The sequence below is a fragment of the Triturus cristatus genome, chromosome 7 (genome assembly GCF_964204655.1).
Source record: "Triturus cristatus chromosome 7, aTriCri1.1, whole genome shotgun sequence".
In the NCBI taxonomy this organism is placed as follows: Eukaryota; Metazoa; Chordata; class Amphibia; order Caudata; family Salamandridae; genus Triturus; species Triturus cristatus.
In genome coordinates this window covers 816,005,942-816,032,104 of record NC_140590.1, presented here as the reverse complement: position 1 = coordinate 816,032,104, position 26,163 = coordinate 816,005,942, and the positions used below count along the sequence as shown (strand labels likewise).

Genomic DNA, 26,163 nt, shown 5'->3' with positions numbered 1-26,163 from the left:
CAGCATGAATGTGACAGAAGCTTGCACTGTGCTGCCTGTGTTGGGCCTGTCACATGAATGGGACTGAAGCTTACTCTGCTGCTGCCTGTGTTGGACCTGTCGCATGAATGTGACCGAAGCTTGCTCTTCTGCTGTTTGCGAGGGACCTCTTTGCAAAGATGTGAGAAAAGATTTCTTTTCTGGTGCCTGTGACTGAAGCTTGCTCTGATGCTGTTTGTGAGGGACCACTCCGCATGAATATGAGAGAAGCTTGCACTCCTTCTGCCTGTGTTTGGCCTGCCACACAAATGTGACTGAAGCTTGCACTGCTTCTGCCTGTGATGGACCTGTCACATAAATGTGATTGAAGCTTACCCTGCTGCTGCCTGTTTTGGACCGGTCACATGAATGTGACTGAAGCTTGCTCTGCTGCTGCCTGTGTTGGGCCTGCCACACAAATGTGACTGAAGCTTGCACTGCTTCTGCCTGTGATGGACCTGTCACAAGAATGTGACTGAAGCTTACTCTGCTGTTGCCTGTGTGGGATCAGTCACATGAATGTGACCGAATATTCCGCTGCTGATGTGTGTGATGGACCTCTTTTCATGAATGTGACAGAAGGTTGCTCTGCTGCTGCCTGTGTTGGACCGGACGCATGAATGTGACTGTAGTTTGCTCTGTTGCTACCTGTGTTGGATCAGTCACATGAATGTGACTGAAGCTTCCTCTGCTGATGTGTGCGCTGGACCTCTTTTCATGAATGTGAGAGAAGCTTGTTTTGCTGCTGTTCTGGTATTAAACATGTGTGAAGGTAGACTCTATTAACTAGCCAATGGAGACTGTTCCGTGAATATCGAGGGAGCTTGCTCTGTCAGTCTCCCTGTGCTAGTCACTCTGCAAGGACTTTTTTCAACGACTCTCAGAGACGGATAGCACAGACAGGCATCGGCATCCTGCAAACCGAACGGACCATTTGTAACAATTGATGGCGCAAGAGCTGGAACTGTTCCTGCAAAGTGTGTGAGTGAAAGTCGATGATTAACATAATTAATGAACCCTGGCTCCTGCTAGGGGCTTCCAGGCTCTACGGTGTCACCGTGTATGTCCTTGTGTTGCGAAGAAAGACGTGCACTCCACCCTAGATTGAGGGGGTGATAGCCTGCGCGAGCCTCTGGTCTCACGAGGTCTCAAAGAGAGGGCTGTGTGCGCCACACTCCCATCACAGTTTGATGGACCGTCAGGTCTCGCATCTTCTCGCTTTGCCCGAGAATAGACGCCCTCCGAGGTGTCCGTGTTTCCACATCCACGTTTAAAAGGCGCCTGGGCCCCCTCCGGGTCACGGGGTGAATGTGCACGGGGAAAGGTGAATGGAGCCAGTCATGGGATGAATAAAAGACGTCCTCATCCCCTTTCCCCCCAAGACTCCTTCTCAGGGTCGTTTGAATTCTCTCAGGTAGGTGCAGGAAATTCTGTAACCCCTTCACAAGCAAAAAACGCCCCGCTCCAAAAACCCTAACCCCTTTTAAGACAAAAGCGCTCATTGTGTTCTTCCCTGTAAATGGCTGCCCTGCTCCTTGCTCTTCTCTTTTCTGCGCACTTCTCCGATTCTACATTTATTTGATTTCGGCGGAATATGGGTCCTGTGTTTATACTGCAGCATGAAGGCCTAAAAATATCCCTCTTAATGCCTTCAGCATGGGAGAAGCAGACCATATGCTGGCGGGGAAACAAAAGAGAGTCTGTTATATTAAAAGTTTCATATCCACACTCCCACCCGGCTGGAGTCCCCTCCCTCCCGGCCTGCCTCTCCTCCTTCCAGACTTCCTCCCTCCGCCCGGGGCTGGGACGCGGAGAGGCCGAGGAGGAGGAGAGAGGGACCGTCTGCGGCAATCTGCAGGGGTTAAGCAAATGTGGTTGAAAGACGAGGACCCTAGGGGCCTGGAGGACGAGGAGCGGCCTGGGGCATCTCTGCCCCTTTGGTCCTGATGCAGGTGAGGGCGCGAGTCCCAGGGTCGCGCCGAGGGTGGGCTGGTGGCCACGAGGCAAGCCAGGGGGAAGATTTGGAAACTCGAGCCCTAATTATAACTTGTGCTTTTGTGAGTGATTTGGAAATCAGGAAAGACGTTGTTCATTTTCTTCGGTTTTACTCAGAGTAAATTGTGCGGTTTTGTGTGTGTTGTATTTGAGTTGCATTCATATAGCGCTTCATGTCTCAGAAGAGGCGCAGAAGAAGTCCATACAGATAGGAAAGAAGATGGTTATTTTATTTTGCCTTTCCCAGTCGTTATGTTTATTTTTCAGGGTCAGGTGTGTGCTGGTCCTGGATGGGGAACGTTTCAGAGGTTCTAATATGATTTACGATCCCATATCTTGTATGTGACTAGGAGCTTGAGAAACACGACTTTTTATTAGCAGAATGAGTGTTGGGTATTGTGGCATGAAGATTCAGGCATTTTAACTCAATTTAGAACTTGAATTTTGTAAGTGGTGTAAAGATACGGAAAGGACTTCCAGATTTCGAAATTTGATCCTGTGGAGGTCAGCTACATCATATACCTGAATATGGCCGAGATATTTCCTTTTGTTGTTTCGAAGAATTCTAATGGTACTAGTTAGATGCTTCTATTTAAAATCAGAATTAGGTTAGGGTGAGTGAGGGTTGGTGTTGCCAGCGATTTTTTTCTGTTTTTTTTTATCAAGTTGTATTTGAGTTGGCAGAAGGTTTCCAGCTGAATCGATTTTTCCTCAGTTTCAGGCAGCGGAGGCTGCCTGCCAAGCCTCGATGGTATTCTCTACTTCCCCATAAAGCCAGGTTTAATAGAAGCCTCAAAACTGGATCCCAAACTGAGCCAATGTTTGCTACATGCTGTGGCCAGCAGCAGAGGAGGACAGGCATGTGACCTGTGTGCAGTGTGCAGTGTATGGAGATATGTGATCCATGTGTAGTGTGAATAAGTGATGGAGATCAGAATACATATGCAGTATGTGGGCAATGTATGGTGAATTTCTTCAAACATGTGCAGGGTGCTGGGGCGAAGGTCTATGAGCACATGTGCTGTGTAACTATGGCTCGTGGAGAAGTGTGATGCCACGTGCAGTGCGTGGGTTCTGCAACCCTGAGCACATGTCTAGTGTCCGGGGGTTCAAGATATGTGAGCCTGTGCACGGTAGGTGTACATTTTACATCTCTGGGAACATACACACTGTGTGGTCTTTGGAAATGACTTTGGAAACGTGCAGGATGTGGGGATGCAGAGAGCATGTGCATTTGTAACACATAACAGCCTTATCTGAAAGCCCCTAGCACCCAGTCGTTTGATTTTTATCACTCAAATATCAGCATGAAACATATATTGGAAAGAGAACCATTTTTCCCCAAACATCAACTTATGATTTCTGATTTTCATCTTGAATATGTTTTTCAGGTTTGGTATACATATGTTATTTCAACCAAGCAGAAGCGTCTAATTTTGTTCACAGGGCTGCGCACAGGAGAGTTACTTTCTGGTAGTTATAGAGCTACCAGTAGCTCACGAGCTACTCGTTGGAGAAGCCTATTGTATAGGATGTTGAGTGGGAGATATTTAGCTCTGTTTGGATATATGCAGGGCCTGGGGTTCCAGATCAAACAGCACATGCAGAGTGTGGGCGCTGAAGGTCTATGAGATGTGGAGAGCTCTGTGGACATGTGCAGTGTGTGTGAGATCGAGAGCTCTGTGGACATGTGCAGTGTGTGTGAGATCGAGAGCTCTGTCTGTGGATATGTGCAGTGTGTGTGAGATCGAGAGCTCTGTGGACATGTGCAGTGTCTAGGGAAAGCAGTGCTCCGTGAACATGTGTGTTATGTGGAGTATGGAGAGCTCTTTGAACATCTGCAGTGTGTGGGAGATAAAGAGCTTCCTGATCACGTGCAGTGTATGATGTTGGAGAGCTTTGTGATGATGTGCAGTGTGTGATGGATGGAGAGCTTTGTGATGATGTGCAGTGTGTGATGGATGGAGAGCTTTGTGATGATGTGCAGTGTATGATGATGGAGAGCTATGTGATGATGTGCAGTGTGTGATGGATGGAGAGCTTTGTGATAATGTGCAGTGTATGATGGATGGAGAGCTTTGTGATGATGTGCAGTGTATGATGATGGAGAGCTTTGTGATGATGTGCAGTGTGTGATGGATGGAGAGCTTTGTGATGATGTGCAGTGTATGATGATGGAGAGCTATGTGATGATGTGCAGTGTGTGATGGATGGAGAGCTTTGTGATGATGTGCAGTGTGTGATGGATGGAGAGCTTTGTGATGATGTGTAGTGTGTGATTATGGACAGCTTTGTGATGATGTGCAGTGTGTGATAGATGGAGAGCTTTGTGATGATGTGCAGTGTGTGATTATGGAGAGCTTTGTGATGATGTGCAGTGTGTGATGGATGGAGAGCTTTGTGATGATGTACAGTGTGTGATTATGGAGAGCTTTGTGATGATGTGTAGTGTGTGATGGATGGAGAGCTTTGTGATGATGTGCAGTGTGTGATGGATGGAGAGCTTTGTGATGGTGTGCAGTGTGTGATTATGGACAGCTTTGTGATGATGTGCAGTGTGTGATGGATGGAGAGCTTTGTGATGATGTGCAGTGTGTGATGGATGGAGAGCTTTGTGATGATGTGCAGTGTATGATGATGGAGAGCTATGTGATGATGTGCAGTGTGTGATTATGGAGAGCTTTTTGATGATGTGCAGTGTGTGATGGATGGAGAGCTTTGTGATGATGTGCAGTGTATGATGATGGAGAGCTTTGTGATGATGTGCAGTTTGTGAGGAATGGAAAGCTCAGTGGACATTTGCGGAGTGTGAGTGGTGGACAGGTCTGTTGATATGTTTAGTGCATAGAGAGTGCATAGAATCGAGAGCTTTGTAGACCTGTGTACTCTGTGAGAGATGGTGATATCTGTGAACATGTGCATTGTGTGGGGGGTACAGAGCTCTGCAAACATGTGCAGTGTATGGGATTGTGAGCTCTGTGAATGTGTGTCGTATGTCGGTTCTGTGAACATGCGCAGTGTGGAGGGGAAGGAGAGATCTATTGCCATGTTGTGCAGTGAGGGGGTGAGTTCTTTTGATATTTGGGTATCTCTATTGACATTACCTGTGGGTGGGGGTGGATATCTCTGTGAAGAAGTGCACTGTGTGGGATGGAGAGCTCTGAGCATGTGCAGTGTGTGGAGGACGGAAAACTGAACAAGTGTAGTGTGTGAGGGTGGAGAGCTCTCTTGACGCGTGCCGAGCTCTTTGGACATGTGCAGTGTGTAGGGGTGGAGAGCTCTGTGGGTGTGCAGTGTGAGTGATGGACTGCCCTTAAGACATGTGGTGTGTGTGAGGATCACTGGGAGAAAATGTAAACAAAGTGTGCAGTTGTGTGTGCGTGTGTGTTTATGTCTTCAATGAAAATCTCTCTAGCTTGTACAGAATGTTGGGGAGGCGATGTGTCTGAGCATGTATGACGAGGAGGGGTAGGACTCTCTAAGATTAGAAAAATGGCGGTTCTCTCTTTGGACTTAGTCCACTATATCATTCCCCTTCCCCTTCCCTCGCATTTCAACACTTCTCTCCAGCACTTTGCCCTCCTCGTCCAAGTGCTCCTGCAGCCACGATAATTGGTTCGAAATGGCCATTCTGCCACTTGGTGGACAAGTCTGCTTGATCTGAAGATCTTATTGTGCAGCGCCGTAGTGCTTAGCAACGGTCTTCGGGCGCTACATTAAGCAACTCAAATACAATGAACTAAACAGATATAGAAGATAAGTCGACAGGTATGGGAGAAGTGGCAAATGGAGGCAAGAAGGTAAACAAGGCGGGAGATGGAGAGGTAAGCGGAGAGGAGAAGTGAGTGCATGAAAGGGAAGGGAGAAGAGAGAAGCAGGACAGCGAGGGACGGGCCAATCATAGAAAAAAATGACACAGGAGAGCAGAGGTTGAGTGCACATTATCTCCAGATAAAGCGGCGTGTTCAGTCAGTTTTAAAAACACTGAGTTCTCCGGATGCCAGACATGTCTGTGCAGTCCGCCTCTCCCGACTCCTCGAGTTACTGAGAGCCCAGGCACTGTACACAGCGGAGCCTGTAATATCCGACGCTCCCACATCCTCCCAGAGGAAATGTGATACACAGGGCCCGCCGAGGCCCCCTCCGAAGGGGAGGGGAGTGGGGGCAGGCCAGGGCAGAAATAGAAGGGCACAGCCCTGGGGCTGGTCCTAGCACCCGTAGCGTGGCAAGCAGACATGCAGGCCAAACATGATTTTTAAGGGTGGAGAAACATTATCGATCACTACCACAGATAGCGCCCGCAACGCAAAGCGCCTGAACTGTCTCCGGCGTTATCCTTTGCCTGTAAGCCTAACGGATCGTTTCTACCTGGTCCTGTGACAGAAATTGGGCACTTGGCTATCAGCCTGAAAAATTACTTTTTACCAGTTCTCTTTCCTCCCTATTCATTCCCTAGACTTTGTCCTGAGCTACGCAAGCCACCAGGGGGCGCATTGAATACGCGATTTAAATGAAAAGGACCTAACTCCTGCTTTCTGACCGTTTACCTCCTCTAACGACTACATGTCCAGTCATTCCCACATTTATTTCTGGTACGCAGGGCCGGGCAGGCCCTTTATTCCACGGGCATTTCCCCAGTGGGCTGGAGCCCGTGGAGGTCGTTTGGAAAACCCATGGCTGCCCCTGTTGCCCCTGACACTTTTCTCAGTTCCCCGAGGTTCCTTTCAGCAGGCACAGGGAGGTTTCAAGAGAGAGAGACTGAAGGAGAGGGAGGCAGGGAAGGTATGGGGAAGCATCAGAGAGGGACACGAATGAGAGGAGACAGGGCAGGGAACGGATGGATGAAAAGAGAGATTCGCGAGGAGACTTCGGGGCATATCAACAACCAAAGGCGATGATAATCACTGAATGCGTTTATCGCATTTGTCATTATCGCAGTCTATCACCGGTTCACATCGCTGTGTTAGCGGCGTATTTACAACGCTTGGCTAACAGGCGATGTGAAATCCGGCGATTGACGGTGATATTCCACATTACCGTGCGAAAACCAACGACAACAGGACGGCGCTAAAGGAAATGTTGTTAATAGGGAGATGTGGACTCAGCCATTCAATCCACCTCCCATTGAACAGATAGACAAGTCTGAAATTTATCAGACGTTAGATACCGGCGATAACCGCGGTTACCGCGGCTTTTAATAATGCTATGGGAGGCAGGGCACGGCTTGTAAATACCGCGATGTGCGGTTACCGACTCTTTCCCTGTTGTTTTCTTAGGGAACGCCTTCTTTGCATCTCATCAGATATGCGAGGCTAGGCGTGTGGAGAACGGCTGCTAAAATGCGCTAATGCATGTTAGCACCGCATTGTTGATAGGGCGATTACATTTTCGCCGCTTTTCTGGCTTTTAAAGCCAGAAAAGCGGCGATATGGCCCTTGTTAATATGCCCCGAAGGGAGAGGGCGTGGCTGGTTTGAGCATTCTTTCCTGGGCTGCTTTTTGTTCTCAGGTCTGACTGTGTAGGTAAGGCCACCTAGGCTTATTTACCACCTCACTACGAATGGGTCAGTTAATTCCAACCTGTGCGTAAACCCCTGTTTACGCATGGGTTGGAATTATGAGTTAAAAGGCATTTAACGTATCCGCTAATTATCATTTTGTTGCCGAATCAAGGTACACGCAGAAGTTCCTTTTCTCATAGATGAGACAGTACACTGGCTAATGCTGATCTGACGAAGATCACACACTGTCGTACAATGGGGCCACTGGATGAGAACCCAGTGTCCTGGTAGTGCAAACTTCAATGTACAATCTTTGTTCATTTCCAATAGACCACCTCTCATTCTTAACAGTGATGAAAATACATTTCACTTACAGATTTTCTCCTGTCATGCTATGTGTGCGTTTGATATGTGTGTATTTGATATATATGTGTCTATTTGATATACGTGTGTGTCTTTTGTAAGTGTGTTGTGTGTTTGATGTATTGGTGTGTATTTTTTTAAACGTGAGCCCCTGAATGCGTGGGACCCCCGCTATCAGAGAAAATGGCCAAAATAGGCTCCTGCATGCTTGGCACCCCGCTAGCAGGCAAATGTGCCCGAAACAGCGTTGCCCCATTTCAAGGCGCTCTATCACTATTGTGGGTGTTCAGTGTTGGGATGGGGTTGAAGGGTTGTCATGGTTTTTGCACCTGCTGTCTCAGGCAGAGGTTGCTCTTTAATAACCGTCTCGTTCTGGAGACTGTTTCGACCTCAACCAAGATTGATTGCTAGTGCGGCAGCCAATGAGAGAAGCAGATGCAGCATTTTTTAAACCGAGCATCAGTGCTTTAAATGAGACGGTCCAGTGAGGCACCATGTCCATGCACTTCTTTAATTTCTAAAGGAGGGCACCACCACTCTTAGGAGGGGTACAATACTTTTAATGGAAGAGAACTGACACTTTTCGGTAGCCAACATGTACTTTGTGATGGTGAGTACATGCCCTTTTATCATAGTTCTTGGCTGGAGCTGGTCCTTGTCCAGGAAACAGCGTTTACAACGCTGTAAACACAATGCGGTAACTTTACAATGCGGTCATTACAACGACCGCGTTGTTACCAAGCGTGCAACAGCAGGGAAGGTGTTGAATTTATAAATCCAACACATTCCCTGGTGTGGCAAGCCCACTACAGCAGTCGCTGTTACGACTTGCCATGTAATGGCACGCTGGTAAAGGCATGCGTGGTGAATGTATGCGTAGTAACATCATACATTCCCCTGTGCAGCTCCCTCGAAACAGAGTATATTGTGCACTCTGGAGGCCAGTTGAACATTCAGTGTGTGGCCTCAACTCACTGTGTGGAACTTTTGTGCTGGTGCTCTTAAAGAAGTTGGACTACAAGTGACCACTACAGGTAGCCATCCTCTGTAGCTGGGACTAAGCTGAGGCAAATTTTTATCCAAATGTGAACTGAAACACCTCCAGCACCCAGTGAAGGACCATCTGCACACATCTGCACACTCTCTCCAGAGGCCCATCAGTCACACCAGTGGTGTACGACTGATCTGCAGGTAGGTCACCCATGGAGTCATTATCCTGTCTGATGGTCATGTTCCACTTCACCAACAAAGGCCGCACTCGGGGACCACTCACTCTGTGCCCCTCCATGTCTGGATGTTGAATCTTTGACCAGGGTTCCCATGGAAGCATGTGAGGTGTGGGTGTCCAGATAGACCTGATGCTCCCTGCCGTCTCTGTACAGTGAGGTTTTAAAAGGTCCAACACTTGAAGTCCCGCCGGAATCCAAACTATAGATGTTCGAGTTCCTTCTTTCAAATCCAGGTTCCTCTATCCCCAGATACCCACCAAGATTCTAGGCAGAATTGTAATATTGTAATAGTGTGTATATATATATACGTGATCAAGGACTAGTGTTGTCCGAAACGCGTCGTTCTGAGGAGCAATAAAGATCAAAGTGCCAAGATTTCCAGTGGTTCGTGGTTCTCTGTTCACCCATCGTTGATGCAGAAGTGCTGAGAATTCGTTTTTCCTTTGATATATATATATTTATATATATATATAATATAGATATATATATGTAAATATATAAATATATATATATATATATATATACATACACCTGACGAGGCGTTGAAGCACTTTATGCTGGGCATCACGTTGCTCTGGAACCCAAGGTTAGTGGTTAGTCCAGTATTCTTGGATCTTGTTGGCTACTGGGGTTAGCCTGGTGTGCACAAGCAAAGCATTCTATCATGAAGGTTCCCTGAGCCTGTAGGATCCACCAGGGAGATCCTTTTTCGACTGTGACTGATGGCCCCTCCGATATCAGCCTTTGAAGACTCCACAGTAGCACTTACTGCCGCAGCTGGCATGTTCGACATAAGAGCCCCGCAGATGTGCTGCAGAGAGCTCAACAGCCCCAGTGGGTCATTAAAAATCCATTACAACAGGCCTTTCGTTAAAAATCCCCCTTTGCCTCACTCAGACGTTCCCGGGTGGGGGCCCTTTTCTGCTAAACTCCGCATTAAGAACAGGCCTGCTGAGGTGCCTGGTCTGCTAGGTAAACGAAGAGTGTTGAATTAGGCTGGGCTTAGCACCTTTTGCTGCTGTGTATCCTCAGAGAGACTGAGCGCCAACACATAAACACAGCATTAAAACAGGAGGCGTCGGCCCTTTGTGAAGTCCTCCAAGAACCAGCCCGATAAACTAACATTGCAGTGTTTTTCACACCATAAAATAACATCGGATTATATTTATGGTAATACCCGAGCAACCGTAATTGCTGCGTATTCAAGTTTTTCTTAACTGTGTCTTCCTTAAACTGCTCTGCTTAGGTCTGACTTAATAGTTCAGTTGTCTAAAGAGTTATGGCTACCAGTGGACTTTAGCTCTGACTACTAGGAGTATTACCCTCTCACCCCATAGGCCTCCTGGTGTATCAGTCCACCTTTTACGGAGAACTTGCGTTGCACTGCACGACGGGCTATGTTACTATTCAAAGTACAATGAATTATCACACATCAAATTATTTATCTCATAAATGCATCATCTGTGGGAAGCAATTGTTTTTGTCTTTATTTTCACTGCAGAAAACTTTAAAACTATATATTTTCATCCGTACTCAAAGTACAACAAGCCCTATTGGCATTGTCAATGCTTGTTTTCCATTGGTGTGCTAAAGAAATATTTCTTAACAAAGAAGGACATCTGGCTAGATAGTCATCTTTTGTAGCATATTAATGACTGTATTACCTTGTGCGAGAGTCATGGTTAACCACTGGAAACAGCAATATCCAGGGCTCTGGACGGGGAGCTGAAACAATCACAGAGGCAGAACTCCGCAACTGGCCAAAAGACGTGGCGAAAAAGTCTGACCTAATAGCTGCAGGTCAGGCAGAATATATACCTCCAGTTATTGTCCTTCCTTTCACAACCCAGTAGGAAAAGGTGACTAGTTTGCTGACATTAGAACTTGGAAAATTTCGTTCTGAAGCCAATGCATGCACTCGACCAACCATTGCTTGATTCTTGCCAAATAACTCTACCTTAGGTTTTTTCTGAAACTGTAAATAACGTGCATTGTGTATGTAATCTACTGCCATTTTCTTGTCCCACCAATGACATCCAACATCTGCTATCTAATGTTTTGCATTGTTATTTTGTACAACACTTGACGATACTCTGGAGCTTTAGTTCGATTGGCTAATTTGAAATGAACAAAGACTGCAACTCCCAGAATGCATCATTTTGATAAATAGCCTTATCATTGGTGCGTCTGTGGTGACACAGTGTGATGTGGTTACTCTTGATCTATAACAAGACAGACAGACAGAGACTTGAGGCACGCCCCTGCACCCCAGGTACGCGGGCTTGTTAAAACTCTTTTTTTGGGTGTTTCTCGTAGCATAAAATTAGTTAATGGTATCATCTCCGCCTTCAGAGCTATATGGTTTATTCCCTAAAGTATACTGCTTCATATACTTATCACAGAGCAGGCCAGGATTAATTTAGAATATTCAGTCTATGATGGACACAGCCGATTCCCAGAAAACCCTTAACCACCTTGAGTGAAGTCAAAGCGGCCTCACCTATAGGCCAACAACTTACATTATCTTGTGTAATCTCCCAGCAGCCTCTTGTCTAGTAGATTTTCTGTCTAGACTAGGAGACTTGCTTCCAGAACGTTCTTTATTAGTCGCCCCTCTTTGATTCAAAGTTTTCTGCGTAAGGAGGCCCTGGGATTTAGCTGACTTTCACTTAAGCACAATCCGGATTTCCTGAGAGCTGTAAATCAGATGGTGGGAAATGGCCTTTTAATGCAAAGTTGTTTCGCATAGCGAGCTTCTGTAACTTGAGGGAAGAGTCGCTGTCCCTGGTGGGCCATTGTAAGAGTTGTGTAGGTGGGAGCGGGAAGGAGATATATGGAAGCTGTCACGAGCTAGCAGTGAGAAGCTCCCGTGAGGTGCTCGTCTGCTTTTCGCTGACAGGATTTCCACGGTTGTGTTGAGGTTTCCCTTACACACTTTTGCCTTGACCAAGAAATGCGCTGGAGGACAGGACATTCGCTCTGTGGTTGGACAAGGAGATTCTGGGATGAAACTTCCTAGTTTGCAGGGTACATGATGATTCGCTGAACACCTCCTCAAAAGTGGCGTATTGCATTTTGGGCTACTCATTCGTTTCACTGAGCACCTTCACATCTGGTCCATAAATGTGACTCAGGCAGTTAACAGTTGCTAACGCCCTTTGCAGAGGGCATTTACAAGTGTTAACATGATTTGGCTTTCTTGGATCCGATCCGTAGCCCTTGTTTCTGACTGAAGCGTACACAGGTCCGAACGACCAAGTATGATGCAAAGATTGCGTACGTGTCGACCCAATCATTTCCAAAACCCGAACCCGTCCGTACAACTTGTTTGTAGCCGAATCGTGCCGTGCAATGGAGCCGAATTCCGACCAAGCGAGTACAATGCACGATTCAGACAGCCGCCTCGCTTCGGTCTCAGTGAGACAATAGAGCTGTCAGAATTGTACTTCGGGGGGACGTAGCAGGCCCCCCTTCACCCGGGGCCCTCCAAATCTGTCCGGGGGGTGTGCCCATGGGTCTCCTGATCCAGGCATGCACAGTGTGGCGAGCAACATGGGGTGCCCGCCACAGGGTGTACACTGTTCCCCACCTACCCCCTTTTGCTATGTGAGCCTGTGAACGCGTCTGTACACAGGCTCCCATAGGGTTCAATAGGAGTCCGAGCGAACCGAGTCCGTAAGCATACGCCTGCATTTTATTTGCTCGTTTGGACTCCCGGAGCACGTTTCACTTGTAAAGCCCTCCGGATCCATGTTGTATGGAGGACTTTCCTAGCGAGATCGGAATCGGGAACTTAGTAGTAGGCAATAAGGTTCAGTTAATAGCCAAATTTGTGCTACTGAAACTAATCAAAACTTCTGTTTCCAAAATTCTTCAGATTAATAAATGGAAGCCCAAGAGGGGAAACATGGCACTCCCCTCTCCCCCCGCCCCCAAGAGTCATGCAGTAAGTGGTAACCCTGGAATAGCCCCACCGAAGCGTAACATTTCAGGTCTCCCAAAATGCACTCCTTTACCCGGGGAGAGACAAAAGTGAGCTTGGGAAGCCCCTTTGAAGGTTAGATTGGGGTGTCTTGCTGCAGCCCACCGCATCTGGCTGGCACCGTGGCCTAACGCAAGATGGCGAGGCTCCCCTCCAGATTCTCGTGATTGGCCCCTAAAGCTCAATAACTCACAGATATATCTGGTTTTTAGGTTGGATGCGGCCTCCAAAAGAGTGCCCCCCCCTTGCAAAGCAGGAGCTGCAGGGGCTTGGGACGTCTCTGATTGGTGCTTGACTTGACTGCCCCAGCTCCTGAGTCACAGCCTCCCCTACAGCCCCTTTGCAGTGCGCTCAAGGAACGCTGTCTACCTGGCCTCTGCCAGTGCATGGGGGTAGCACGCCCACCCTCGGTCTTCTCGTGCTGTAGTTACTGATGATAAACTGACGGAGGTCCACAAACCTGCAGGACAGGTTCCCCACTGGGCACTGGCAGACAGGTGTCACCGAGAGGACTTCCAATCAGAGAGCCCCTGGAAGCATTAATTATAATAATAAAAAGCAATAAACGCAATTAAAATGTGCAGATGTTTACAACACTCTCCTTGCTTTGCAAAACCTCTGCTGCTGTCCCAGTGAAAGTTGTATGAATAGCAGGATTAACCTTCCTTTCTAAAGACCTTGAAACTTCGGAGTTATGACGGACGCTGCTCTTCTCCGACACAATTAGCGAGCTCAGAAGGATGCGAGGAGCCAGTCCCGTTGCAATCTGAGCTTGAGATCTGTAGGCTGGACCTCTCACTGCAGTCGGGGCACCGACGCACAGTGACAACATGGAGCGGCAACGCTCTGACCTGAACCCCTGTGCCAGGGTGATGTGGTAGACCCTATGAGTAAGGGCTAGAGCCAGGCCCACTTGGTGCATCGTGAGTTAGGGTCTCAGGCCACTGCCTGAGAGTTCACAGACCTCAGTGACCGTGGCACCAGGCACAAAGACCTGGGGGACGTAGATGTCAGTTGGCACCACGCCATAGGTGACCTCTTCTGCCATTTCTGGCTTTTAATTCAAAATCAACTGTTACAGTGGTTTCAATTTTGCAACCAAGGTATGTTCGCTGCAAAGCCCACGACTAGCTCAAGTATCACAAATGGCATGGGTCCACTTGATGGCTATGCATGAGAGGCACAGAAGGAGCTTGGTGTGAAATACATAATTCATGTTTACTGTGCTCTAATACACTTATTTTTAGAAAATGTGAAAAGAATTTCTTTAAAAAATAATTATGGCTTGTCAATAGTGAATTTACTGTTCGGAATCAAAACAATCAAACACTAACAAATTCTGCTTGCAAATAGTGAATTCTATACTTGAAATGTTTTGAAAATTCCAGCTTTTGCGAGCTGTGAAGGGCGTTCACCATACCACCTGGTGAACTGAGAGGAGCATCTCTGGAGAGCTCTAGCCTCCTGCACAGTGCTCTGCCATACTGCACATACCGCTGCCCTTACAGCACAGAGCCTTGTCTTCAAGCACAGAGCCCTGCCCTCCGAATCCTGTTAACTCTTGCCCTCTAGGTGAGAACGGTGGCCCTCTACAAGGAGCCATGTAATCTATAAATTGTAAATGTATTTATATGGCACTCATGACCACTGACAAAGATTTGAAGCACTTTTTCAGGGAGTAGTATGCATCTCCAGAATCCAAGATTATTAGTTAGTAAGTTAGTAAAAATTTTTTTCTTTTCTTGTGCATTAGTTGTGTTGCATTTGATTTCTTGTGTATTTAGTCAATTTTGGAATAGGAATAGAATGATAGGAGTGGATTTGAAAAGGGGCAGTAGGAAGATTGTTTCTGTAAGTAGTGGCCGTGTGCTGCTTGTTAGTTGGGTGAAATGGCTAAAAAGGAGGGGTGAAGTTTGAGAAGGATGCTTGGGTGTTCATAGATGTCAGAAAGGTTTGGGATGAGTCTAGGGGAGGAAAATGGAAAAGATGACAGTTTTTGTTTTTAGCAAAATAAAAAGAATGTGTATATGATGCTTGGTGAAACCCTTCAATATAATGTCCATATGTACATTGAAGCAGCAATATTTACATGGTTTGCTGCCCCCACTTTTCATGCAGTAATTTTTTTATGGTTTTAAATTATTGTAATTAACTTATATATACAAGAATATACACATGGCAATTTGTGTGGTTAGTAGTAGGTGTAACCCTCTATATATGCACCTGAATGTACATAGAATCAGCAATTTTGAGATAGTCTGCTATACACATGCATCTTATGGAGTAATATATAATCTTCCCTTATATAAATGCATCTTGCTTATAAGACAAGGCAATGTTCAAAGTACTTTCATGAGTGGTTGTATAACAGCTCCTTTGCGTCCTGTGAGAAGTATAGTTTGTATACTGTTGAGGTACATTTTTGAGTTATGAGTATAGTCACCATGTGGAGAAGAGCCAGCTCCTGCCTTATTGTCTGAAGACAAGATGGCTGCCTGTGGATTTCATGTTTGTGGGTAGGGAAATCCATAGTTTGTCTGCTCGAACAGAAAGATGTTCCACACAGGTTTATTCTGATCGGCAGGAATTACGAGGCGGGCGCCATTCTTGAGCATATGTTCCTTTGTTGTATGTACTTGTTGATTTTCTTCCTGATGAAGAGTGGTCCTTTGTCATGAATTGCTTTGTGCGTGATATAAAGCATCTTGAATGAGGATCTTCTGGCAGCCAGTTACCAGTGTAGTGGCCTCAAAGCAGGGCAGATGTGTGCTTGTGGCTTTGCATGTAGGAGACGTCTAGCGGCGGCATTCTGAATTCTTTGAAGTGTTCTCATAGTTGACAAAGTTGAGCCGTGATACAGACCATTCGCGTAGACTAGTTTAGATAGGACTAGAGAGATGGTAGCTTAAACCTTACACTACAGAGCCTGCCAGGGCCCTCTCTAGAGCTCTGTGTTCTTCATCTGTTTGGAGACCAACCCCTCCTCAGAGCCAGCGCTGTTGCAGAGTGGCCCTTAAAAGAATACTGGCTGCCTACACAATAATACATCAGAGGAATGACTTTGAAGAGGGTCAGCAGGAGGTGTTGTAACACACTTTAACTGAGAACTAGAGAGGAGAGGCACAGGATAAGTCCCTATTCAGGCTTGCAAGCAAGAGGATTAACCGTTCATCTTAATTTAACACATTCTTAGCGCTAGCAAGATATACCCGCCACCCTGTGTCCATGGGCACCTGTGACTAGATATCTCGTACCAATGACAAGCAAGAAGGCAGTCCTAGAGCCGAACAGAGATCCCAACCCTTTACTGTGTCCTGATCACATGAGGGGCAGAGCATCAGCCGGCTCCTCTGCTTCCTGAGCATGCTGCGATATGGAGGTTCCCAGGCATGTTACGCAGAAACTGACACAGCGCGATCCTATTAATCTAGGGTAGCATGGCGTGGTCATGGTATATGACTGGCTTATGTATAACGCACCTTTTCCCAAGAGTATGTCCTTGTAATACTGTTGGATGACCGGGTGTTGTCAATGCCAATCCAAAGTTGGCATAGTTCACGAAAGACTGAACATTCTTGTGTTGATACATTTAGAGTGTTGGGTGGTGCTGTGTGTCATGCTAGATATGAAGTTGATTAAATATTTATAGGTAAAATAAATCATCTCTGGGCATGTAGTATACTTTGGAGTCTATTTGAAATCATTGGTCTATTGGCAACATGGACAAGTAAGTCACACACTGGCATGTTTAGATCATTGGGCACAAGCTTGACAAGCATGGTCCTGTTTGTATGAGCCTAGCAGAGGAATTCACGGTTACTCACAGGCTTGTACAGTCTAGTTCTGTTAGTCACAGACTTGCACAAAAAGGTCTGGTTAGTCACCAGCTGGCACAGCCTGGTCCTGTTGGTCAAAGGCTGGCACAATCTCATCTATTTATTCACAGGTTGGTGTAGACTGGGTCAGTTAGTTACACAGGGACAACGACTTCTCGCGTTCGTTGCAATCTGGAACATTCCATCCATTAGTAAGAGACTAGTACATGGTATTCATGTTTCTAAGAGACTGGTTAGTTACAGGTCAGCACAAATTCATCACTTTAGTTAGAGTCTGTCACAATGTGGTCAGTCAATGACATGGTGGCACAGTCTTGTCAGACGCATGTTAGCACATACAGGTGAGTGAGCCACTGACAACTCGAGTCAGGCTCCAGCCAGGTGCATGGCTCTGTTTCAGAAGGATGTCCTCTTGGTCCCTCAAGGCCAAAATGAGCAGAGCCTTAATGTGGCTTCCGCGTGCCACCCATGCTCTAACCTCATGTACCAAGATTGAAAGACTAAGCATTAACCTATGATGTAAGAGGGAAAGCAGCACCCAGCTAGTGTCTGAATTGAACAATGTGAAACCAGATAACCTTGGATCAATCTCGACTTCACAAGTTGTCATAATTGTTTGATCTAGACAAACATTTTATTTTATAGAACTTCCTTTAAATTCATTACTATATATGAGATCACCTTCAAATACATGAGGTCAGGATGTGCACTATACAAAAACAAAAATCTCCCTCGATAGATTTAATAGAGTATATTGTTGTTCCATGTATAATAGAGGCCACATATAGTTTACACATGACAACTGACTTGCCTGTTAGTTAACCTGTCATTGTCGTTGGGGTGGGGAAGATGTCTTTAGGTTTATGTTTAAAAACTATCACTTTTAATAGAGTATATGCTTCAGCAGGTGAAAGAAATACTTTTTTGAATCTTGAGCAGTCATATTTTTGCACGACGTTTCATGTACGCGTTACATGCCAAATATTCTCTTTGCTCGGCTCACTCACGGTCTCTAAGAGTCAAGCCAGAACCTCATCTTTGACTTGCCTCTCCCTGTTAATTTGTTGGCTCGCGAACCTCTATTAGTACGTCTTGCCCTGTTGTCATTGGCAATACGCCGTGGTTTAGCGAGGAGCACTCTCCCAAACGGTCGAAGATACTCCAGCAGTGACTTGGTTGAGAATATTGATATTATGGATTTACTGCTGGAATATAGGTGTGATGAGAATTCATTGGTCATACCCAATATTGGAAACTCATGCTAACCATGACCTATTAGCCCTGATGAAGTCGGTGGGATACTGTCCACAAGACGAAACACGTGTTGGCTACAATCTTTGGTCAGATTGACTGTAACAACACTGACCTGTAATTCTAACATTGGAATAAAGCAAAGACGGTACTACAACTACGAATTGGTGGACTTACTTTTGGATAGGACATTTGCTCCGGATAAAATATTGTTTGTACTAGTATTTGGGGAATTCTTCTCCAAACTTTGAGACGCCTGGTGGCTGTTGCCGATTTATCCTTGGAGAAATTCAGAAATTTTGATCATATTACTTTGTATCGACTCAGCGCAAAATGGGCCCTGCCACGTTTTATCTTGTTGTATTTCTCTATTAGTACGTCTTGCCCTATTATCATTCGCTGCCACAGTCCAACCATGTCAGTTCCTGGTGGCCACAGATTGGCACAGTTGGGCTTTTCAGATAACAGACTTGCAGAGATAGGTCTCACGATGCCCACGTTACAGCTCGGTGCCTGTGTTCGCTCAGGGCCTCTTTGATGCCACTGCACGCTGTATTTAAACCTGGACAACCTGCAGTGGTTAGGCGCTTCCTCCCCATCTCTGCTTCTGCTGGGACGCAAGAGACCTCTCAGTTGGCGCAGTCTGATCCTGGCCCCACCATAGACTCTTCTCAAGATGAAGACTGTCTCGTGGACGAGGTGGCGAATATACCACTTTACTACACATTCTTTTTCCCGCATGCAAGTACAACGCGGTTGTTACAATGACCGCTTTGTAACAACGCATACCATTACCTCGCAAGTCTTGTTCTGGGGGGGAGAGGGGCCCTGGATGTTGGAATAGTATAATTTACTATTCCAACTCCAGTATGTGCACCAGTAGGGAAGATGTTGGATTTTAAATCCATCATCTTCTAACCCCTCCACAAGTCGTTGTTCAGTAATGGTATGCGTTGTTACAGCGCAGTTGTTGTAACGACTGTGTTGTAATTGCCTGCGGGGGGAAAAGGATTAGTGGTAAACGGCCGCAGCGTAGTCTCCAGCTGCCCTGGCCATTGCAGACAGGCGGGCTGTGGAGAATAAAAAGGAAGGCTGAACTGACATTTGAGGGCATTGTGGCAACATTTTGAGGCTACGTTTAGCAGTGTCAGGAAAAAAACAGCAAATATTGTAAGGCTTAATGGTGTAGGAGGGATTGGCAGGAGGCAGGATGCCAGGGTTCAGAACAAATGCCTGGCTCTTCCCGCTTGAAAAGAAAGCAGGTTTGGAAAGGATGAGACTGAGTGGATGAATACGGTAAAAGATGGGTGAAGTTTAGAGAAAGAGAATAACGAGACAGCGTCCTGAGAGAGGAGAACAAGACAGGAACAGTAGAGGAACGGGCAAACGACTCAGAATTGATTGTATTTGCACTATATTAACTTACTTTCTGTTTCTTATTGAAAACGGTGCTGTAGTGCGATGTCATGAAAGTCTGCTTTTTGGTGCACTGTGTGCAGCATCCGCATGCAGAGCAGTGGAGGGCCCAACTCTGCTCACCAGGGCCAGCCCAGCCTGGCCCCTGCTGGGAAGCCAGTGCTTAATTTGTAAAATACAAAAAACAAGTGTCAGGGCTCTCGTTAGGAGGCCACTGCAGCTCGCACCACACATTGCCCATGCCATTGCTGTCAATCAATCAGGAGCTTGTATAGCGCGGCTACTCACCCGTGAGTGCATCAAGGTGCTAGGAACAACACAACTACTAACCATCGCACTCTTACAAGTGTTAAATTTTGGACTATTTCAGACCCCCAAAGCTGTAACAATGGCTTTGGAGGCAGGTAATAGTAATTTTTTTACGTATATTGAATTAATTAACTGTTGTGGCCATATCTAAATTGGCCAGACAGCGCCACCTTGTGGCAGACTGTCACAAGTGGTGTTGACAATTAACTGCAGGTGCTGAGCACCGGAAACCACTGGCTCAAATTAAGCACTGCTGGAAACCCAAGCACAGGACAGCACAAAGTGCACACCTTGAAAGTAAGCAGCTGCCGCACACAATGCCTGCCGTGGTTTAAGGGTTACAGGGAAGCAGACAGGGAGGGGAGCACATGCAGTGTAGTGGCTCACACGTGCAGTACCACAGCCCATGGCAATGAGACATGGCCTACCCTGAACTAAGCCAAGGAGAAAGCCAGGCGCTCAAGTCAACAACATTGTTTCTGTAAGAAACTGGGACAATGGCCCTTGGGGAGGCGGGGCGCAGCGACTTTTAGGTGACAGTGACAAACTTCAACAGGGAGTGTTGAGGGTCTCAACCCCCATAACCAGGAACCCTTGGGCCTCCCATACGTCTTCTGCAGCCTCAGAAGTTTTTTTAGTTTCAATAATAAAAAGATGGTCATGATGCAGGACTTTCAAGTGCTGACTCTGTGGGGGTCTCCCATGACCAGAAACCCGTCCCCCTCCCCCCCACGCACGTGGAGGTTGCGCGACACTGTTACACCCCTGGTCTGGCCCAGGGCAGTTACTGACGTCAAACCTTCTCTTTATATACGCAGACAGCATTTACAGCATTTTCTGCAGTGCTGTCACAACACATCCATACAAAAACACATAACGTGTTGCTAAATTTCCAAATCACTCCATTCAGAGGAACACTAGCCCCTGAAGTATTCTTGTAATGTTACAACGATGTCACCAACATTACCAGTAAGAGGGGTTTTTTTTAATTCGATTTTGGTATTGATGAACTCAATATCATCTCTCATCTCACAGGACTCAACACTACCAGGCATTGCCGACCAAAAATCGGAGGCTACCCTCACATGGTCGTGTGCAGCATTCAATGTTTCCATTAGAGTAAACATGTGCGCAGCTCATGCTGCGCAGGTCTGGCGCAGTCTGGATGCTGCGCTAAGAACCAAGTACAAGAAGACACAAGCTTCCATTCTGGGATCTGACAGGTTTTGCTTCAAAGCTGGATGAAATGGTCCAAAAGGATGCTGAGGCGAAATATCCCAAAGCCCTTCACACTGTTTGAGAGCAAAACAACAAACACAGAGATCTCAATACAAGCGTCCCTTTTGTGGTCGAGCCCATGAGCAGGAGGCTGCATTGGCCAAAAAGACCCGACCAAATATCTCCCAAGATTAGGCCAGTCGCAAATGTTACTATTCCAGAGTTAGAGCAAGATTGAGAATGTTTTTCCATCAACGGGGGGACTTTGTCTGGGATGCTTGGATCCTCGGCATTGTCCAAGGATTACAAATTCCGTTTTCTCACACTCCTCCAACAAATCGATGTATTCAGGCTGCATTTCCAAAAACCACATTTAAAATACAATCACTGCTTGTGGGACTTTGGACCTCATTGGACGAGGGTGCAGTGATTCCAGAACCAGTGGAAAAAAGCGGAAAGGAAATTACTCTCTTTCTGGTTCCGAAAGCAGATGGTGGGTATCACCAGATCCTAGACCTCAAGGCCCTGAACAAATAGGTCTTAGTGGAGACATTTTGAATGGTGTCACCAAGGACTTTAATTCCTTTAGTGGAAGAAAGCGATTTCCTAGCAATGTTATACTTACAGGATGCCAATTTGAAATGTCTACCAATGTAGAGAGTCAGAAGTTTGTACAGTTTGCGGTGGGAGACAAGCAGCTACAGTTTCAAACACTTACTTGTGGCCTGACAACCTCACCCAGAGTGTTTACAAAGGTATTGGCACCTGTTGTAGCATACCTTCAACTGGATGGAGTTACAGTCTTCCCACATCTTGATGACTGGTTGTTGTCTGCTTCTTATTTCCTAAATGCCCAGGAAAGTGTAAAGAAGGTTACGAAAGTCCTGCAAAGGCTGGGTATCATCACCAACCTTGAAAATCCCATCAACAATCTGTACAGCAGGATACTTTTATAGGATCCTTGTTCGACACCAACCTGGGTCATGTATTTCTTCCCCTAGATTCAGAATAATCTGTTCTACTTGTTCAGTCACTGCTGGTTGACTGACAGGGGTTGGTTGATGGTTCAGGGGCTCATGTTGAAAGCTACAGCGGTAACCCCTTGGGCACACTTCCATCTAAAACCTCTCATAAACCATCACCTTCAGCAATTGTCCTCGAGTTCTCAAGAGTCCAAATACCCAGCTTAAGTGACCCCTTATTTATGTGAGGCATTAGCTTGATGGCTACGGGAATGCAATCTATCGTAAGGGATTCCACTCTATTTCCCCCCTCAAAATTGTTGAACTCGGATGCCAGCTTGTGGGACTGGGGAGCAACATTAGGCGATCAGAAGAGGAAGGTCACTGATTGGGGAGGAGAGTGTAAACTTCTCCAACTGGAGAGAGTTGGCAGTTGTTTGGGTGGCTCAGCAGGCTTTCGCTCTCCAGTTGGAAAGTTCCAATGTAGTTGATCGAACAGACAACCAGGTCACCAGATGCTACCTGCATCGACAAGGTGGCACAAAATGCAAGGCACTAAATTGAGTCACAGCACAGATTTTTACTTGGGCTGAGAAACACCTCCCAGCCTAAAAAGCAGTGTTCATCCAGGTCGATTCAACTTCCAGGCCGAGAGTATGAGCGGCAATCTCCAACCTCTGTGAATTATCAGCTGTCTGTCCGTGAGTTCAGTCACATCTATGCGGACATTGGGACACTCTGTAGAGTTCTATTCACATTCTCCCACTGTACACTGATGCTTTCGGTATACTGCACGGAGACATGGTGTCCCCAGGGCCGGGCAGAAGATGCCCTGTCAGTCCCCCAGCCCAAAGTGATTCTATATGCTTTTTCCCATGATTCTCCTCCTCTGGAGGGTGCTTCAGAAGATCAGGAGAAGAGGACATTGGTATTTCCAGTAACACCATTCTGGCCTTGGCGCCCTTGGTTTTCACTCCTAATGTGGTTGTCCGAGGGGAATTATCTCCACTTACATATGAAGACTTCCACTGTTCTATTTTGTATACGGCTGATAATACACGGGGCCGGACTGGGAACCGAAATCGGCCCTGGCAAAGTACTCGGCAGGTCCCCGGGGGGTTGGAGGTGCGGCCGAGCTATTTGACAGGGACAGTTTCGGCCGATTTTGTTACCGCGGCCCTGTAACAAAACCGGCCGCCCAGGGTCCCAAAACCGGCCCACCGGGGAAACGCCCGGTGCCCGCTACGGCCAGTCCGTCCCTGATAATATAGCTTCAACATCTCAGGCGGACGGCTTGGAGCTTGAGAAGGGAGGCTTGCAACAGTTGGGCTTTTCAGAGCAAGTAGCAAAGGGCAATAGGGTTTCAAGAAGACCTTCAATGTTAGTTTTCTACAGGAAACACTGGAAATCTTTTCAATCTTGATAACTTTAAAAAGGCTCACCCCATAAGTTACTTTCAGAGAGGGGTTTGTTAAAGGCCAACCGCCCTCGACTCTGAAATGAAATGAAAAAGAGATTTGTAAAGCGCAATACAATTACAGGAAGGTGTCAAGGCGCTAGCTCATCTAGTAAAGAAGTGCCGTAAGGTTTTAATTTCAGAGTCAGAGATTGAACAGCCATGTTTTTAGCGCTTTCCTAAGGGCCAGCAGGTGAGTTTCGTTTTTCAACCTCTGGGGGAGAGAGTTCCAAAGTCCATCTGTACCGACCAGAAAGCTTCTCCCACCCCAGGAACGTTTCCTGAACCTAGGCATCACCAAATTATAGGACTCAGCTGGGCGCAAATGGCGCGTAGGAGCGTACCGATGGAGGTGCTGCTTAAAAAAGGCAATGGTCAGCAATTTAAGCTCTAAGATTAACACAGGACCGGGTGGATATTTCCCCTTTGCTGATTAGGATCTTGAAGAGCTTCACCTTAAAGAGACAAGCAATTGTGGGTCAGGCCCCAACTTGGGATCTCTCCATAGTCTTATAGAGGCTACAGCAAAAACCCTTGGAACTGTTAGAAGATTATAATCTGGTGTGGCTATCTGAAAAAGCAGCGTTCCAAATTGCCACCAACCCGGTTTGGACTGGCCCATAGGGCAATCAGGCAGTGCACGATGGACTGATCTGACATATTAGTGTATTTGTTGATTTCCTTCTATTACCACAGTCATTGCCCACAAGAAACACAAATGTGTGCAGTCTCCCGTTCTTTGAAAAATACCCATAGTGAGTGTTTACAAGTTCAAAACAGCCATTATGTGCCAAATGTGGGTTTCACTTTTTTAGCTATCTGGTCACTTAATGGGGGCCACTTTTATTTTGGTGCCGGGGCCTATTTTTTGTCCCAGTCCGACCTTGGGCTTCACTTCAGCATCAAGGTTAAGCAAATTGGGAGCATTAGTAATTTCCTAACCATAGGTTTTGTATGTGATAAAGTGATTCTTAAGTTGATTCTAAGTTTATTCCAAATGTGAATTCTTTTTTTCATTTATCTCAAGGAATTGTTTTACCAGCTATTCATTCTGAGGTTAATTCTGAAATTCCCTCTTCTCTTGATGCCATGCAAGCCTTGTCTATCTACCTACAGTTAGCTAAGGGTTCCTTGATCATTTCTCATGGTAAAGTGAGCAAAGGCAAGAAGAAAACCTCACGGGTGGGTTCATTAAGCAGTATCGTAGTCATGTAACACACTAAGGGGCATATGTATCAAGTTCCGTTTTTGCAATTCTCAAATAGCGCTTTTTAATGAATCGCTATTTCAGAATTGCAAAACGGGATGTAATAAAATATTCGCAAATTTTTTGCGATTCCTTGGCATTCCTTAATTGCGATTAGCAAATTGCTAATCGCAATTAAGGAAAACCTTCCCATTCATTCCTATGGGCTAGGAGGCCCATAAGAATGAATGGGAAGACATTCTCATTTTGCGATTCGCAATTTGAGAATCGCAAAATGAGAATGTAATTTCAAGGGTGCTAGGGTGTCAAAAGGACACCCTGTTGCACCCCTGAAATATGTATGTATGCACATGTGGCGCACATACATGCCCTAAGGGCATGTCTGTGCATCACATGGCACTTTGAAAAATGCCAAAAAGTGAATTTTTCAATGAAATCGCAAATTAACACCAACTTGAAGTTGGTGGTAATTTGCGATTTCTTACGGCCAAATAGCAATTTTTCTAGGCTTCATACATTGCATTTAAGGAATCGCAATTTGCGATTCCTTAAATGAAATTGCAAAATAGAGAATCGCAAATTTTGCGATTCTCTAATTTGCGATGTCCTTTTGGGATGATACATCCCAAAAGGCCTTTTCCCTTTCGCAAACGGGCCGATTCTGAGGATCGGCCCGTTTGCGAACGGGAAAAGGGTTTGATACATATGCCCCTAGGTGAATCCCCTACACCTTCAATTCAAGGAAGATCTGCTAGGGCTGTGTCAGCTTGGGAGGAGCTAGAGGGTGCCTTAGTGCAGGAAATATGTTGAGCTGCCTACCATGGTCGTCCCATAAGACATTTGTCAAATAATATAGGTTAGTACTACTCAAATATGATGACGGTAATTTTGCTTCCACTATCTTGAAGTCAGCAATGGTGTAATTGTTGATTAAGTAAAGAATATTCACTGCATCATTGAAGTGTCGGTGCAAGTTACTGAAGCTTGCACAATCCTCAAATCATAAGGACTGGGACGAGGAGGTCAAGATGAGGTTACTTACTGGTAATCTTCATTACCCCGATTCTAAGCCCTTCTCATCCCAGTTCACATCCCTCCCTCTTGTGGTTGTACATCTAATCATGAAGTGTGTAAAATACAGGAGGTGGGATGGTGGGGAGGGACCTTTTTCTACACCACTTAATGGAAATAGAAGAAATACTTTAAATCTAAGATCATAGATCCAGTAGCAGTTCCTTGTCATGGCCTCCAAGATGCAGCCTTCTGCCTCCTGTGTGGCCGCACATTCTGATCCTGCCTTTCTGAGTACCAGCACTGTATATTATTTAATTTAGCAGTGTTCATCAAAACACGACTTTCGCGTTTTCTTGAACACTGCTAGTGTGCAGGTCAGCCCACTTGGCCTTGCCTCTATGCTCCTG

At 46.2% G+C, this 26,163-nt stretch overlaps 1 protein-coding gene across 1 annotated transcript in view; it reads left to right on the top strand.

Annotated features, from left to right (window-relative positions):
• Positions 1 to 1,821: 1,821 nt before the first annotated feature.
• The window catches only part of SYNPO (synaptopodin), a 198,508-nt gene continuing 174,166 nt past the window's right edge, over positions 1,822 to 26,163 (top strand). Inside the window, exon 1 of the mRNA XM_085617706.1 lies at positions 1,822 to 1,970. The gene's annotated coding sequence lies outside the window, so the exon portion shown is untranslated. The remainder of the gene's footprint in view (positions 1,971 to 26,163) is intronic.